The sequence below is a fragment of the Meles meles genome, chromosome 11, assembly GCF_922984935.1.
Source record: "Meles meles chromosome 11, mMelMel3.1 paternal haplotype, whole genome shotgun sequence".
Lineage (NCBI taxonomy): Eukaryota > Metazoa > Chordata > Mammalia > Carnivora > Mustelidae > Meles > Meles meles.
In genome coordinates, this window is record NC_060076.1 from 25,847,206 (window position 1) to 25,864,870 (window position 17,665).

The following is a 17,665-nucleotide window of genomic DNA, read 5'->3' on the forward strand; positions in this document are numbered from 1 at the left end:
TACGAGAACACACACACACACACACACACACACACACGAAAACAATAATTTTCAATAGAAGTGCACAAGAGGGTAGAAGGAATAGAAGGAACCAGTGGTTGTAGCCAAAGTGAATGGCATCCAAAGACCAAGATAACCCACATTTCTCAATGATCCTGCATAGTCCAGGCTCAATGTTTGATTTATATTCCATTGTACCTTCAGCTAATTAAAGTTCTCATGATAATTTTGATAGAAGAGAGTTTATTCTGCATTTCAGATACTTCTTGGCTTTCTAGAAAAGGATAATTCATCATTCATAATATCCCATGAACCCTTCCTTGGGTGAATCACATAAAAATCACACTGACAGGTGTGACTATGAGATTTGTATGGTATTTTGCTTTCTACATACTCTATGCCTCCTAGTTCTCAGCAATTCTACCAGGATATATTTTATACATGACTGAATTCCATTCTCAGAGGGTAGTAGTAGCTTAGAAAGAGTACATAGCTAGTAAGTGGGGGCAGGACTGATCCCAGAGCCTGCTCTGTGGGCTCTCAGTCTTATCCCGCTTAGCTACAAGATACAGAAGGCAGGAATGAGTGGACACAAGGACATATAATGCCCTGGCATTGGGTGTGGATCTCCCATGTTCACTGAGTGTATCACTGATGTATAGATTTTTCACTGGTCTCCCTGAACCCACTTATCTCTTTCCAACAAGTCAACACCTTAGCCACTATTATGTTTTCTGACTATGTCTCTTCCTTCCATTCCTCCCCTTTCTAGTTAGAAAGAGTTGAACATATTCACACTGTGGTTGGTACAAAGACGGAGAGCTTTGATGCAGCCTCATAAGACCTGGCATGGGTGGCACCCAGACCACCCCTGTATGACTCCCTGGACAACTTCCGGCATGATCTCAGCACTCCAGGCCTCTACTTCCTTTTGGTTCCCTTGACAGCTTGTGCTGTCACCTGCCTCAGAACTTCTACAATCAAATCCCCTCCACCTGGAAGAGTCTTACCTTAGAGCTCAGCCTGAACATTCCTCCCTCAGGATGATTCCACGAGCCACTCAGAGAAGTCCGGGTCTCCACTAACCCTATAAATTTGCTTCAAAACACTACCATTGTAATTTTACCTTTTTTGGGGTATAATTATTTGATTGATATCTTTGTTCGACTGGAAGCTCCATGAGAACAAGGGATTGCTTTATTTTCCACTTTGCTTTTCCCCCAGCAGCTAGTAGGTATTCCACAAATAACTGTTGAACAAAATTTCTTTGCTATCTAATGGCCACCATGACTATTTAAACTTAATTAAAATTAAAGAAAACTAGGGGCACCTGGGTGGCTCAGTGGGTTAAAGCCTCTGCCTTCAGCTCAAGTCATGATCCCAGGGTCCTGGGATGGAGCTCTGCATTGGACTCCCCACTCAGCGGGGAGCCTGCTTACCCCACACTCTCTACCTGCCTCTCTGCATACTTGTGACCTCTGTCTGTCAAATATATAAAAATCTTAAAAATTAAAGAAAACTAGAAATTCAGTTTCTCAGCCATACTAGGGACACTCCATGTACTGGACAGCCACACGTGGCCGTTCCATGGGGACAGTGTCGTTACAGAACACTTTCATAATCATTGAAACCTCCCATGGACAATGCATTCTCAGATGTTTACAGAACCAAGAAATACAATATTCTTGCTTCTTGTTCATGTTCAACATGGGCAATGGTTCGATTTTTCTTAAAAAAAAAAAAACAAAAAAACTCAAGGGATGCTGTCCAGTGTGTCCCAGGACCCCTGGGAAGTCTGTTCTGTGAATAAAAGAAATGTGAAGATGAACCAGCAGAGAATTCTAGATGGGGTTTTCACTGGCTCATTTTCACTCATCAGATAGTTAACCCATGCCTACTATGTATTACACTGACTACACTTAAAGGAACAATCTTCCTGAAATTTTCAGTTTTTCCTTTTAGAGAGGCAATATAGCTGGCTGACGGAGAATACTGACTTTGAAATCAGGAAGACTTGTGTTCCAATATCGAGTCTCACTAGAGTGTGTGTGTTGCTCTGGACAAGTTATAGAACTTCGCTGAGCTTTAAGTTCTTCTATGACTTCCATATAGTCCTATGAGTATAGAACTTCTCTGAGCTTTAGATTCTTCTTATGATAGAAGTGGTACATACCTGATTGGGTGGTTGTGAGGATTTAGTGAGATAAACTGATTCATTCTTTTTTTTTTAATTTAATTTTTTTTATTTATTTTCAGCATAACAGTGTTCATTGTTTTGGCATCACACCCAGTGCTCCATGCAGTACGTGCCCTCCCTATTACCCACCACCTGGTTCCTCAACCTCTCACCCCCCCCGCCCCTTCAAAACCTTCTGGTTGTTTTTCAGAGTCCATAGTCTCTCATAGTTCATCTCCCCTTCCAGTTTCCCTCAACTCCCTTCTCCTCTCCATCTCCCCATGTCCACCATGTTCTTTGTTATGCTCCACAAATAAGCGAGACCATATGATACTTGACTCTCTCTGCTTGACTTATTTCGCTCAGCATAATCTCTTCCAGTCCCGTCCATGTTGCTACAAAAGTTGGGTATTTATCCTTTCTGATGGCGGCATAATACTCCATTGTGTATATGTACCACATCTTCCTTATCCATTCATCCATTGAAGGGCATCTTGGTTCTTTCCACAGTTTGGCGACCATGGCCATTGCTGCAATAAACATTGGGGTACAGATGGCCCTTCTTTTCACTACATCTGCATCTTTGGGGTAAATACCCAGCAGTGCAATTGCAGGGTCATAGGGAAGCTCTATTCTTAATTTCTTGAGGAATCTCCACACTGTTCTCCAAAGTGGCTGCACTAACTTGCATTCCCACCAACAGTGTAAGAGGGTTCCCCTTTCTCCACATCCTCTCCAACACACGTTGTTTCCTGTCTTGCTAATTTTGGCCATTCTAACTGGTGTCAGGTGGTATCTCAATGTTGTTTTAATTTGAATCTCCCTGATGGCTAGTGATGATGAACATTTTTTCATGTGTCTGAGAGCCATTTGTATGTCTTCATTGGAGAAGTGTCTGTTCATATCTTCTGCCCATTTTTTGATATGATTATCTGTTTTGTGTGTGTTGAGTTTGAGAAGTTCTTTATAGATCCTGGATATCAACCTTTTGTCTGTACTGTCATTTGCAAATATCTTCTCCCATTCCATTGGTTGCCTTTTTGTTTTGTTGACTGTTTCCTTTGCTGTGCAGAAGCTTTTGATCTTGATGAAGTCCCAAAAGTTCATTTTCGCTTTTGTTTCCTTTGCCTTTGGAGACATATCTTGAAAGAAGTTGCTGTGGCTGATATCAAAGAGGTTATTGCCTATGTTCTCCTCTAGGATTCTGATAGATTCATGTCTCACGTTGAGGTCTTTTATCCATTTCGAGTTTATCTTTGTGTACGGTGTAAGAGAATGGTCGAGTTTCATTCTTCTACATATCGCTGTCCAGTTTTCCCAGCACCATTTATTGAAGAGACTGTCTTTTTTCCATTGTATATTTTTTCCTGTTTTGTCGAAGATTATTTGACCATAAAGTTGAGGGTCCATATCTGGGCTCTCCACTCTGTTCCACTGGTCTATGTGTCTGTTTTTATGCCAGTACCACACTGTCTTGGTGATCACAGCTTTGTAGTAAAGCTTGAAATTGGGTAACGTGATGCCGTCAGTTTTGTTTTTGTTTTTCAACATTTCCTTAGCAATTCGGGGTCTCTTCTGATTCCATACAAATTTTAGGATTATTTGCTCCAGCTCTTTGAAAAATACCGGTGGAATTTTGATCAGAATGGCATTAAAAGTATAGATTGCTCTAGGCAGTATAGACATTTTAACAATGTTTATTCTTCCAATCCAAGAGCATGGACCAGTCTTCCATCTTTTTGTGTCTTCTTCAATTTCTTTCATGAGTGTTCTGTAGTTCCTCAAGTACAGGTCCTTTACCTCTTTGGTTAGGTTTATCCCCAGGTATCTTATGGTTCTTGGTGCTATAGTAAATGGAATCGATTCTCTAATTTCCCTTTCTGTATTTTCATTGTTAGTGTATAAGAAAGCCACTGATTTCTGTACATTGACTTTGTATTCTGCCACGTTACTGAATTGCTGTATGAGTTCTAGTAGTTTGGGAGTGGAGTCTTTGGGGTTTTCCATATAAAGAATCATGTCATCTGCAAAGAGAGAGAGTTTGACTTCTTCCTAAACTGATTCATTCTTAAAGGGTCTATCCACCAAGAAGATCTAACAATTGTAAATATTTATGCGCCCAATATGGGAGCAGCCAACTACATAAGATATTGTGTCTTATTGTTATTTATTGTTAATCAAAATAAAGAGTCATATTGATATGAATGCATTAATTGTAGGAGATTTTAACACACCACTCTCAGTAATAGACATATCATCCAAGCAGAAAATCAATAAAGAAATGAGAGCATTGAAGGACACATTGGACCAGATGGACCTCATAGATATATACAGAACATTCCACCCTAAAACAACAGAATACTCATTCTTCTCGAGTGCACATGGAACCTTCTCCAGAATAGACCACATACTGGGTCACAAACCAGGGCTCAACCGATACCAAAAGATTGAAATTATTCCCTGCATATTCTCAAATCACAATGCTTTGAAACTGGAGCTCAACCACAAGAAAAAGTTCAGAAGGAATTCAAACACCTGGAAGCTAAAGACCACCTTGCTTAAGAATGCTTGGATCAACCAGGAAATCAAGGAAGAACTTAAACAATTCATGGAAACCAATGAGAATGAAGACACTTCAGTCCCAAATCTATGGGATACAGCAAAGGCCACCCTAAGGGGGAAATTCATGGCCATCCAAGCCTCCCTCAAAAAAATGGAAAAATCCAGAATACACCAGCTGTCTTTACACCTGAAAGAACTGGAGAATCAACAACAAATTAAGCCAACCCCATGCACACGAAGGGAAATAATCAAGATTAGAGCAGAGATCAATGAGATAGAAACTAGAGATAAAGTAGAATGCATCAATGAAACTAGAAGCTGGTTTTTTGAAAGAATGAATAAGATCGATAAACCACTGGCCAAACTAATCCAAAAGAAAAGACAGAAGACCCAAATTAATAAAATTATGAATGAAAAGGGAGCGATCAGAACTAACATCAAGGAAATAGAAACAATCATCAGAAATTATTATCAACAGTTATATGCCAATAAGCTAAGCAACCTAGATGAAATGGATACATTCCTGGAAAACTATAAACTTCCAAAACTGAATAAGGAAGAAATTGACCACCTGAATAGACCAATACCTAGTAACGAGATTGAATCAGTGATCAAAAACCTCCCAAAAAACAAGAGCCCGGGACCTGATGGATTCCCTGGGGAATTCTACCAAACTTTCAAAGAAGAAATAACACCAATTCTCCTGAAGTTGTTCCAAAAAGCTGAAGCAGAAGGAAAACTTCCAGACTCTTTTTATGAAGCCAGCATTACCCTGATCCCCAAACCAGGCAAAGACCCCACCAAAAAGGAGAATTTCAGACCACTATCCCTGAAGAATATGGATGCTAAGATTCTCAACAAGATCCTAGCTAGTAGGATCCAACAGTAAGTACATTAAAAAGATTATCCACCATGACCAGGTGGGATTTATCCCTGACTTGCAAAGGTGGTTCAACATTCGCAAATCAATCAATGTGATAGAACAAATCAATAAGAGAAGAGAGAAGAACCACATGGTCCTCTCAATTGATGCAGAGAAAGCATTTGACAAAATCCAGCATCTGTTCCTGATTAAAACGCTTCAAGGTATAGGGAGAGAGGGGAACATTCCTCAACTTCATAAAATCTATCTATGAAAAACCCACAGCGAATATCATCCTCAATGGGAAAAAGCTGACAGCCTTCCCTTTGAGATCAGGAACACGACAAAGATGCCCACCCTTACCACTCTTGTTCAACATAGTATTAGAAGTCCTAGCAACAGCAATCAGACAACAAAGAGAAATAAAAGGTATTCAAATTGGCAATGAAGAAGACATATTGTGATTAATATTAATTTTGTTATGATTCTCTCTTTTTGTTTTATTCTTGTTTGGGATTGGTGTTAGCACTCTACATTTTATTTGTCTTTCTTCTCTAAATTCTGGTAAAATATACTGACATTTTCTCATCCAAAATAAATGAAGTTGCCTGCTTCCTATATTCCTATTAAATTCCAGTTCATAACATATGAAGATGGACTTGCTTAAGACTCTGAGTGTATTTTTTGCCACTAATGCTCTTGCCTTGACTATCCTGCCGCACAGTGAAAAGAGTTATTGAGAGTTTCCAGAGGATGAGAAAGGTTTGCTTGGCTCATAGCCTATAATCAATGGAGATGTAATTGCTTACCCAAGTCAGGATCCTGGAGGACCCAAGATAACACAAGGAGTCATTTTTTCAGGAAGACTCTGAGGCCTTCTGGGCAAGATGGTGAGCTGCCTCTAGGGCTGCTCTTCTGACTCTAGTACATTGAAATTGAGATTCTCCTTCAACATTGTAAGTTTTATGGAGCAGCATGTAGGAGTCTCTGTGCTAGGAACTGTAGATGCCACAGTGAGGAAGACATGAGCCCTGCCTTTAAGGAGGCCACAGTCTACTCAGGAAGGAGACTAACTATAGGAGGCTCCCTTGAGAATATTCCACCAGTTTAGTCCTGGATAAAGGGGGGAAATGGGTGCAGGAAAGGAGGGTAATTTCAAAGCTAGTCTGCCATGCACACTTGCATGGAGGAAAAGGATGGAGAGGGAGGGGTAGAGAGTCAGAGGCTCCAAATGCATAAGTGGTAAGGAAAGATGAGGCTACTTAGGAAGGACAGGGCCAGGTATGGAGGCTTTTTAGCCAAATGAAGGCACTTGGCCACTGAAGGATTTTAGCGGTGACATAGTCAGACAGCATTTTAGAAAGATCGCTCTTAACTTGCACAGTATCAACCAGACTTGGACAAGAATGGAGCAGGGAGAACTGATGGGAGGTTGATACAGTGATCCAGGTTAAGACATGATACTGGCTTGAGCTAAGGTGAAAACAGGAAAAGAACACAGAATAGAGAAAGGTTAACAGGCAGAATGAGTAAGGTTTGTTTGTTTGTTTGTTTTTGTTTTTAAGATTTTATTTATTTTTTTGACAGAAGAGACCAGTGAGAGAGGGAACACAAGCAGGGGGAGTGGGAGGGAGAAGCAGGCTTCCCGCTGAGCGGGGAGCCTGATGTGGGGCTTGATTCCAGGACCCTGAGATCATGACCTGAGCTGAAGGCAGACACTTAATGACTGAGCCACCCAGGCATCCCCAGAATGGGTAAATTTTATGAACAAATTGTATGAGGTTAGTGAGGGAGCTGGAAGGATAATTCTGCTCAGTTTTCTGGTGTGGGCAAAATGTGCTGATAGCATTCCACCAGTTAGAAATTAAGGAAAGGGAGGAGCGAAGAGGATGAGTTAAGCTCTAGAATTGTGGTGTCTGTAAGGCAAGTAAACGGAGAGGCACAGTCAGCAGATAGTAATAAACATTTGGAGAACAGAAGAGGGAGCAGGGCTGCCGTTAGCATAGGTGGTGGTTTGAACGGCGGGAATGTTGGAATGAATTCATTTGTTGAAATAAAGTTTGAAATAACTGAATGAGCTAGCAGCGGGAGAGAGAACTAGGCATGGGACGGGCCTTGTTTCCTTTCTCAGTAACCACGTATATCACTTAGTGAGGACTAATGGTCTCATTGTAGCAAGCTGAAGATGGAAATGTGCTTTGGGAAGCCCTAGACATTATGCAATTATGATCTGCAGATTTTTAAAAATGCCATATTTTGCTATCTTTGCAGCTGAGCTAAGTTGAGGAAGCTGAATCTCTGATCATGTAATCTGATGGTCAAACCATCAAAACTAGTTAAAAGAAAAAAGGTTGGTCTCCTGTCTTGGCAATGACGTGGACATCAAGCATGGCTCCAAAAAGTGAAAGCAACTTTCGCAGCAGTACGGACCTTCTCCATGGCTGGGCCCGTTCTTCTCAGTCGAGGAGACCCTCCTAATATATTCACTGTCTTCTGAATAGTTCCTGGCAAGATGCCAAGAAGTACAAAGTTTTAGGGTAAAATAGGATCCATTTCTCAGTCTTTTATCTGAGAAGCGAGACTCTGCATATATACCTCTACAAATCTCTGCTTACCTACAGAGTACTAATCTTTATCCTCCTCCCACCTCCCAAATGGCAGGCTGGTGTCAGAATGGAGAGAGGATTAGCAGGAAAATTCTCTCTCATCAACCCTATTCCAACACTACCACAGAGCCTATCGCATATTCTACCTTTGCTGCAAGCTGAGCCACTCTTCACATGAATAGGACTTAAGTGCATGCCTGGAGTCTAAATTATGCAAGGGAGACCATCACTGCATCTCTGAGAGGAAAGTTCAGCTTTAACTGATGCAGCCGGAAGTCACACTTGAAGTTCCAATTGTTCCGGCTTTCAGCCCCCAAAAAGCTTGCAGTGTTTATAGGAAGTTTTCTCCCAGAGCAAAATATGCTTGCATTATTATTATTATTATTATTATTATTATTATTATTATCATCATCATCATTATTACTATTTGATTTAATAAGAATGTTCTTTGGCAACTCAAACGTGTATGAAAAGCAAGAGAAAAAAAAGTAAGGGGCCTTCAGTGGGTTATCCTTGCTGTTTTCTGATACTAGGAATTGAATGTATATTCAGGTGTGTGTACAAATCAGAGTGGCAAGTATAGTCTGAGCTCTAATTTTTCCACAGCAGTTAGGAGCTCAGAGAAACGAACAAGGCTGTGTTTCTGCTGGAAATTCAGAGGCTGCTGGGCAGATGCTCAGAGCTCTACTTGCATGAGATTCTGGGGATTCTCACTGGAGGAATCGGTAACTCAGAACTTGAGTTGACGGCCGATTCCCAGGCTGAGTCTTGTCTAAACCAGAGGGAATAAAAATCACATCTCAGCAACAAAGGAAGTGGGGAAGGAACTGTCCTTAAAAGAAGGAAGTCATGGTGCATATCTTGGTCCAGAAGGACCAACAATGATAAAAAAAATTATTAAATGTCTCTTTATATAATAGGCCATGGGCCAGGACTCTCCAGCCTATGGTACAGTTAGTCTTATTCTCCCTATTTTACAGATGAGGAGGGAAAGCACGTCCCTTGCTCAAGTTCATCCATCTAATCAGTGGAAAAGGAAGGACCTAAACCCAGGTCTATCTGATTCCAGGGCCTGTATTCCTACCTTCATATTATACTAGACAAGAAAGGAGTGATGCAGATTGGAGCATGACTCAATGCTTTAAAAATGGTTTCGATGCCAGACTTGGTGAGAGAGTTCTAGGTGCCACTCCTCAGGTAGCCTGTGTGGACTAAATCTAGGATAGCAGAACTAGGCTCTAGTCCATGAGTGCTGGTGGGGGAACTCAGCACCCAGACTACAGTGTAGGCTGAGAGTTGGGAGAGCAATTTCAGCCGCCCAGACATGCATCCCTGTTCTTGCTTTTTAGCGTGGTGATTATGAAGGAGAACAGGGCAGCAGCTAGAAACCTGCCAATATAGGCGATACCGCGCAATGCAGCAGGAGTTGCAAGAATGAGGCTGGGCTCCACATTCAGCGTGACTCTGAAAAAGTCACCGTAAGTGAGCCAGCAGCTGAGTCATGACAGCTCCTGAATCATTGCAGGAACCCCAAAATTAGAGTTAATGACTTCCGTGGGGGCTAGGGCACTTTGCTCCAGGAAACTCCTTCTCACTTAGATTGGCCCTGGTGCTCTTCAAACACCTCATGGCCTTATTGCAAGTCTGCCCGTAACTTCACCTGGAGAGACTGTTCTTAGCCTTCAAATCTTACTTTTGATGCCATCTCATTAGGGATGCACTGTCTAATCAAATTAGCAGCCTTTCCCCAATGCCCATGCACTAATCACTCTCAGCCACACAATCCCACTTTCTATTCCCACAGCACTTCAATTATCTTGTTCCATTTATTTATTTACATATGTTTAGTATCTCTCCCTCTTTGTTGGAATGTAGGCCCTGCTATTTCAGAGACCTCATTTGTTTTGCTCAGTGCTGTGCCCTAGCATACAGAATGGTGCCTCATTTAGTAAATGTTCCATCAACACTTTTAAATGAATGAATGGATGAATGAATCAATGAATGGAATATGGCTGTGCTGCTGTGAATATTATGACCTTTCTGTGCTACCAAGCCCTCAAAGGCTGGAGGAAATATGGGCTTTCAGGTGGCTGAGACACAGAAAATCCACTCAGAAGCTGACTGAGAAGAAGAAAAGAATAATCAGGTAGAGAGCCTTCTATGGGCCAACATCATTGCACATGTTAAATCAGGTAACCACTGCAGGTGAAAAAAAGTAGGCATTGGCTACATTGCTAGAAAGAGCAAAAAGCAGAGGCGAGCACTCAGCTTTCTGACTCCAGCGCTTTTTCCATGCAAATGGAAGGCTAGGGAGAGAGGGCCAAGTACAGGGCTAAGTATTTCTGGTACTGTCTTCCTTTGACAAACTGAGCACAGAAAGATTTAGTAGTTTGCATAAAGTCACTTAGCTAAAAGTAGCAGGCTAGCTCTAAAGTCCATGCTTCTAATCACTGGAATATGATGGCATGTTCCAGACAAGATGAAGAGTCTTCCAAAGAGGCAATAGTGAATCTAGGACCACCAAGATATGTGGGGATTGTGGGGAGGGTCTTCCAAGCCAAGGATATCTGTCCGAGCTAAAAATCTACTGTACTCTCTTTTCCTGCCTCCGGACATTCTTACCGATCTGCCTGAAATCCATTTATTCTTGGAAATGTTGCTGCTTCTGATTTCTGGGTAAATGACAAAGCAGAGACTGGAGTAAATAGTTTTCAGGCACACCATTGCTTCTCCTTGAGACATTTATCTTTGCTGTCTCTGAGACAGACTCACGGGGTTCTAAGTACTTGTCTGAAATGTGCATGACTAGGCGGTGCAGCCCAGAGGTTTTGCCCTATGGAAGATGGAGATAATGCCCACCGAGTGGGCACTGGTTATGGGCACCCATTTGCATTTCGTCTGTAACAATTAAATAGCCTTACAGCAGCCCCTGGTTGCGTCGGGCTCACACCCCATTGCCATGTAATCACATCTAATCCCATTGAGCTCTGCTCAAAATAGCCATAATTGGTGGTTTTATCCAAATCAATAAAGACAGCTTCTACATATTGATTATCATCCAGGGTATAAAATCATCATCGGTTACCTGGAAAAGAGAAGCAGGCTGCCAAGGGAAAAGGTCAGATATTCCATTTGAACAGGGGAGGGAAGGAGGAGGCGGAACCAGTGAATTTTAAGGTAATAGTATCAAATTACCTGAAAATGCACACAGTATATTCTTGTAATTTACAACAACAGAGAGCTCAGAAATAGGTCAATCATTTAAGTGAGTCTTCAGGTCTTCTCTCAGGGATGCATTGAGCTAGCTTACATTAGCAGTCTTAAAGGGGCTGGAGCCAACCAAGACAGAAAGAGCCAAGGACTCTTTCCTTCTTGTATTTTACAATCTAACAGTTTCAGTCAACTCCATACTTCAGCCTGATTTCTTTTCTTTTCTTTGTTTAAAATATTTTATTTATTTATTTGATAGAGATCACAAGCAGGCAGAGGGGCAGGCAGAGAGAGACAGGGAAGCAGGCTCCCTGCTGAGCAGAGAGCCCGATGCGGCACTCGATCCCAGGACCCCAGGATCATGACCGAAGCTGAAGGCAGAGGCTTTAACCCACTGAGCCACCCAGGCGCCCCCAGCCTGATTTCTTATGTTCAGTTAATGATCAACAGAGACTGTTGGCCACTACCATCAGTAATTTGGAAAAAGTCACAAGGGTGAGGTGAATAGACTATCCTATCTGAGGACCCAGGAGGCAGAGTAGAGACGTTCACCGCCAGAATGAACTGGAAGGCATTTTCCATGGCAATGGAATCAGGAGCCTGCCCGGTTCTAAAGTTTTTTTGTCTAACCACAGAAGTTAAAAATGAGTTGGATCTTCTACTTATTTCAAGATGAAGCTCATTATTTTATCCTTCTTTCTAGCAAAGGTTAAAACAAAAATTGCATAAAATCATTCATGAAAAACACAAGAAGAAGATGACAATCTATTCATAATCTTGCTACTCCAATATGAAAACTGGTCTTGGGAAATTCCTGAGTGAGGTTTCCCCTTCTGTTAAATGAAGATAGCAATGGTGACTACATTAACCACAACACATGGTTTTATGGAAAATTAAAAAAAATATAAAAATATATAGGAACAATATATATATATATATTATACATAATATATATGGAACTCAAAAGATAACTACAGAATTTGACTTTTAAAAATTTATTTATGGGAGTTCTCTTAAAGTTCCCATCCATATGACTATATCATTTTTACATAGCTATAATTATTATAGAATGTCATTGAGATCTCTCCCCCACATTTATTCACAAGAGGAAATGTAAGAGTTGTGTAAAGTTCTGTTGAATGGATATTTATTTAATTCATCTTCTATTGTGAGATATCATCTATGATAGATAATATTTCAATGCATGTCTCTGGCACACAAATTATTTTTCCTTTTGGATTATTTTCTCAGTATAATGTGAAGTGGGGTTTTGGGGGTCAAAGGTATTATGATATCACAGGCCCTGGAAGTAGAAAGGCTTAACTCAGCAGGGAAACCATACCAATGATCTAACTAGAGGAAGAATAGTCAAAGCCAAAGTTAGTTTTTAATGCAAGAGTGTGAAGTAGAAAAATCAGTAGTTTCTATTTTATAGATGAAAAAACTGAAAGTTTAGACAGGATATTTAAAAACAGACATATGTAACAGTTAAGAAATAGAGGAATGATCTTCACATACCATAGGTACTATTGAGGAAAAGTAGGCTTGTCAACAATATTCTTGCATGTTCTGAGGTGGATAATTACACAGTAACAATGGAACAGGGATTGAGATGTGAGAGAGGAAGGAACACTGGTTTGTAACTTGATGGAAGAGAATTTGTAACGGGCTGACTCTTTATGAAGATCAACTGTGACATGTCCACTAGTGATCCCCAGGTTTTTTTATCTCTAAAAGGGGAGGATCCCAGTGCTCCCATTTCATGGGATGGTTGGATGGGATCTCTGTCAGGCAAATATTTGACTTCCATTGTTTCTTTCATGGAGGCAAAGAGAGGAGGCAGATTTTAGCCTTCATATTCTGCATTTTGTTTAACATAATTATTGCAATTACAATTTTGAATGAGCTCCTAGGGGGTATTTGTTTTATGAATAATGACGATACTTTTATTATATTGGAATGGCAAGTAATACACAGAATGAAACAAGCAGAAGAAATGAAAAGAATCAAATAGGGTCACCAAAGGTTAGTTGATCATAGGGCTTGATCGCATGACCCTGAGATCATGACCTGAGCCGAAATCAAGAGTTGGATGCTTAAACTTCTGAGCCACCCAGGTACTCCCTTCCTATAATTTCTAACCCAAGACCTTACATACTAATAGTTCCACAAATATACCATATTGCTTCACTTCTCTGGACAGACCTGGAAAGCTCTTCCTCATTTTCTTCATTTGGATAATTTTTACACTTCCTTTGGGACTCAGCTTATGTGTCATTTCCTTTGGCTCATCATGTCTCATTCATTTTTTCCTCAAACCCTTCATTATCTTACCATGTGTCCAAAACTGTGTTAGGCACAAGGAATAAAATGGCAAGTTAGATCAAGGACAGGTAGGGAGACAGGTATGGAAACAACTAAATATTCATTTATTGAAAGAAGGACTATGAGGTATACAAGAAAATGGTGACCAGGAAGGAGAAGAAAAATAAAATGTTAGTTTATAAACTCTATCTGTAGAAATTAGAAGGTTAGTGATAAGAATTCCTAGCAAATGGGCTGAATTATATCCCTCTCCCCAAGTTCATATGTTGAGGCTCTAATACCCTGTATTTCAGAATGCGATCATATTTGGAAATGGGTCTTTGCAGAGATAATCAAGTTAAACTGAGGTCCTTAGGGCGGGCCTTAATCCGGTATAACTGGTATTTTCTAAGAAGACGAAGTTTGGACACTGACATACTCTGATGGGAGGGGAGAAGAGCTTGGCCAATGTAACAGATGTGTGAGTGAGGGAAACTGCCATATTGCCTCGATTACGTTTATTTTTAAATTACATGAGACTTACTGAGCCTATGACTGAAAACACAATGAGAGCAGAGACAAATCAAAGAAGAAGTTGATACAGACAATAGTACATTTCCTCCTGAAGTGTCACCAGTCCTGATTCAGGTACCATGGCACAGTCCAGACAATTAGAAGTCACACTCCTAATGCTTCAGTATTAAAAAGCAGTAGCAACTTACTAAAATTGACTATGTTTAAAGCCTACGAACAAAGAAAATGTTAACAGAATTTACCAAGAGAATACTACTTTTTTTTTTTTTTTAAAGGAAAACATCAGTGGACTTCTTTCTTGAGATAGCAAAGAACATTCTTCTCCCCACCCTGGCTTCCTTCGCCTTTTTTCTCTTTCTCTCTTTCCTCCCTTCAGCAAATAATTACTAAGCTCTAACTTCACACTAGGTGCTACACTAAATGCTGGCCACATGGAGAGCAAGCAAACAAACAAGACTTTGTATGAGGATCTCATGACTTACTGGAGGAAAGATGTGTAAACTGAGAATCACCATCCAGTGTTATAGGAGCTGTGAACACTCTGAGCTGTTTGGCAATGCCTGATCTGATGGAAGGAATTAGGAACTACTTCCCAGAAGTTGTGACTGGAGCTAGATCCTGAAGGGGACAGAAAAGGGATCTAAGTTCGGGAGTGTGGCAGAGTGTGCTATCTTCAGGGAAATGCAAACAGTTGTGTGACTGCTGACATTCCAGGGCAGACAGAAGCCAAGTGAAGAGATTGGGGGGCGGATAACCTAGAGGTCTGACTCATAAGCCTGACATCTTGCCACTGAAATCACCAGTTTGGTCCAATGACTCCAGAAAATGTTTGATTCCAGAGAGGAGAGAGGATTTTTCAGACTCTCTTCTCAATCATTCAGCCTCAAAAAAAAAAAAAAAAAAAAAAAAAAAAAAAAAAAAATCCCTATAAGATAGTGGATAAAGGAATGAATCTAAACTTAGAGACCTTCAATAGGGCAACATGTTCTATAAATTCTATAAATTCTTGGGTCTCACTGTGGAAAACTGAGCAAACTTCTTCAAGGCTCTGGGTGTTAGCTTTTCTATAAGACAGCATTACAGTGGTAGAAAGGCTACAGAACTGGATATGAGTGATAGCTCAGTGACTCACTGGTCATGCCACCCAGGATAAGTCTCTTTGCTTCCCTGAGCCTTCTTTTGCTTCCTGAGAAGTACTCACACTCCAACTCTCAGTTTAACTTCCCTCAAGAAAGCTGCAGCCCTGGGTGCTCTGGCTGGGTCTGTCGTTCCTCAGTAAAATGCACGTGCACAGTGAGTGAGACAGTGTCCGGTCCCTGTGTGGGTGCCAGCACCCCCAGCCAGAGTCACATCCAGAGCATGGCTACAGGTCAGCCTCCTTGGTGAAGTGAAGAGTTTAGCTAAATCAATGTGCTTGCAATAGGGCTGTTCTAATAAAAAAGCACAGCTCAGGCATGGAAAAAAATCTCAGACTGGAACAATCATAGGGTGTTTGTGTAAGGAGGGGCCTTGTAGGTCATCGACTTAAGCACTTTCATGGTACAGAGGGGAAAACTGAGATCTGGAGAGTCTAGGGGAGCACAGTTAATGAAGCATCATTAAACACCTCATGAAGTCCCTTTATTAGATCCTTTATTAGGGGAAAGCTGGTGTTGGAAGAAACCTTATTTCACCTGAGCAATTGATTTTTCCTTATCTTTTTGGGCACAAACAGCCTAATTATAGATAGTGCTGCCACATAAGATACAGGAAACTCAAGTGAAGCTGAAGTTTTGATGAACAAGAAATAATTTTTTGGGTAAAAGTATGCCCCAAATATTGCATGAGACAACTTACACTAAACTTACTAATTTTTAAAAATAGATATTCAAATTTAACTCAGCTTGTATTTGCTCTATCTAGCAACCCTAATCATACAGTGTGTTCCATCTTCCATCCTTACTTTGACTGCTAGGAACCTTAAAAGCAAATGCATCAACATTGCTTTCTAATAGGATTTTATGGTATTCACTTAGCTTTAGCTTTCCTTTCTATCCATTTATATTCCCTTCTTTTCTTTTTATTAGACCCCTGGTTTATTACAAAAGGATGTGACTCAGGGACAGCCAGATGCATAGGGCAAGGTATGGGGCAAGGGCACAGAGCTTTTATGCCCTCTCCAGCCATGTGATTGCCTCAGCACCTCCATGTGTTCACGAACCCCAAAGCTCCCTTCTCTTCTTTCTAAAAACAAATCTAATTGTTGTAAGTACTTCAGTAAATCACATCAAAAATTTTGCTTGGGTATGATTTAAAAAAACCCACAATGTTAGGTAATTAAAAGGACCAGATTTTGTATTAGGTCCTACAGATGTTTGTATGAATAATACCTCTCGTCCAATCTCAAAAAACCCTAGTCGAGGAGAAGAGATAGTCATCTATTTTAGTAATCACGGTGCACAGAGATGAATGAGGCATGTGTCCCAAAGTCACATGGCTAGTTGGTGGCAGAACCAAGATGTGTATTCCATGTAGTTGGCTAGCGGCTGACAATCTTTTTGTTACGCACACCTACCTAAGTGCCTAGAGGATAGCACAGTGGGAACTGAATATTTGGCCTTCTCAGCACCCATCTTTTTTTCTAGGACTAGCATGCCCTTTCTGGAGGAAACTGCTCTCCCTCTTCCTTAAATTTTGTAATATTAGTAAGGGCTGCCATCAGAATATTTGTTCTCCATGGTTATGGGTGATTGGTTCAGGTTGTGGGCACATGACCTAAGCCAGGCAGAATCCTTCCCCAAGAATTTCCACACTGGAACAAGGAAAAAGGCAGTCCCTTTCTGGCAGCAAAGATGAAAACACAGGTATCATCTATGTTGCCTGCTGTGTGGCGGAAGCTGGGCCGAGCACATAAAGGTAGTATGTGAAGAGCAGCAGAGACAAGCGATGAGAACACTCTTGCAACATCTGAGTTTCTAATTTCAGCTATTCTCAAAGCTCAGCTGCAAGTCTGCTTAATCCTTTTAGCCTAAAATGATTTGAGTTGTGTTTCTATCACCTGAAAACAAACAAACAAAAAAAGGGTTGAATCTAATAGAGATGGTTTGAGCTGAATTACAATTAGCATTTCCCCCTGACCCCTAGACCATAAAGGGATACCAGTGGAATTCTGTGGAATTCTGTGGCTCAGAGCAGAGTTTACACAAAGCTGTTGATTCTGCTTCCAAACAATGCAGAAAAGCTCCTGCCCCTCGCTGCCAACATGGTGTTTCGCAACCTACTTCCAAGATACCCTCAAGATGTTTGCACTTGACAGAGTTGTATCAGGCAAAATCAAGCAGCACTACTGATTGGCCAAGAAGACCTCAAGGTCTCCAAACTAACTCCGTACTGCTGTTGTAACTGCTTCCATTTCCAAAATGGGTAAATTAA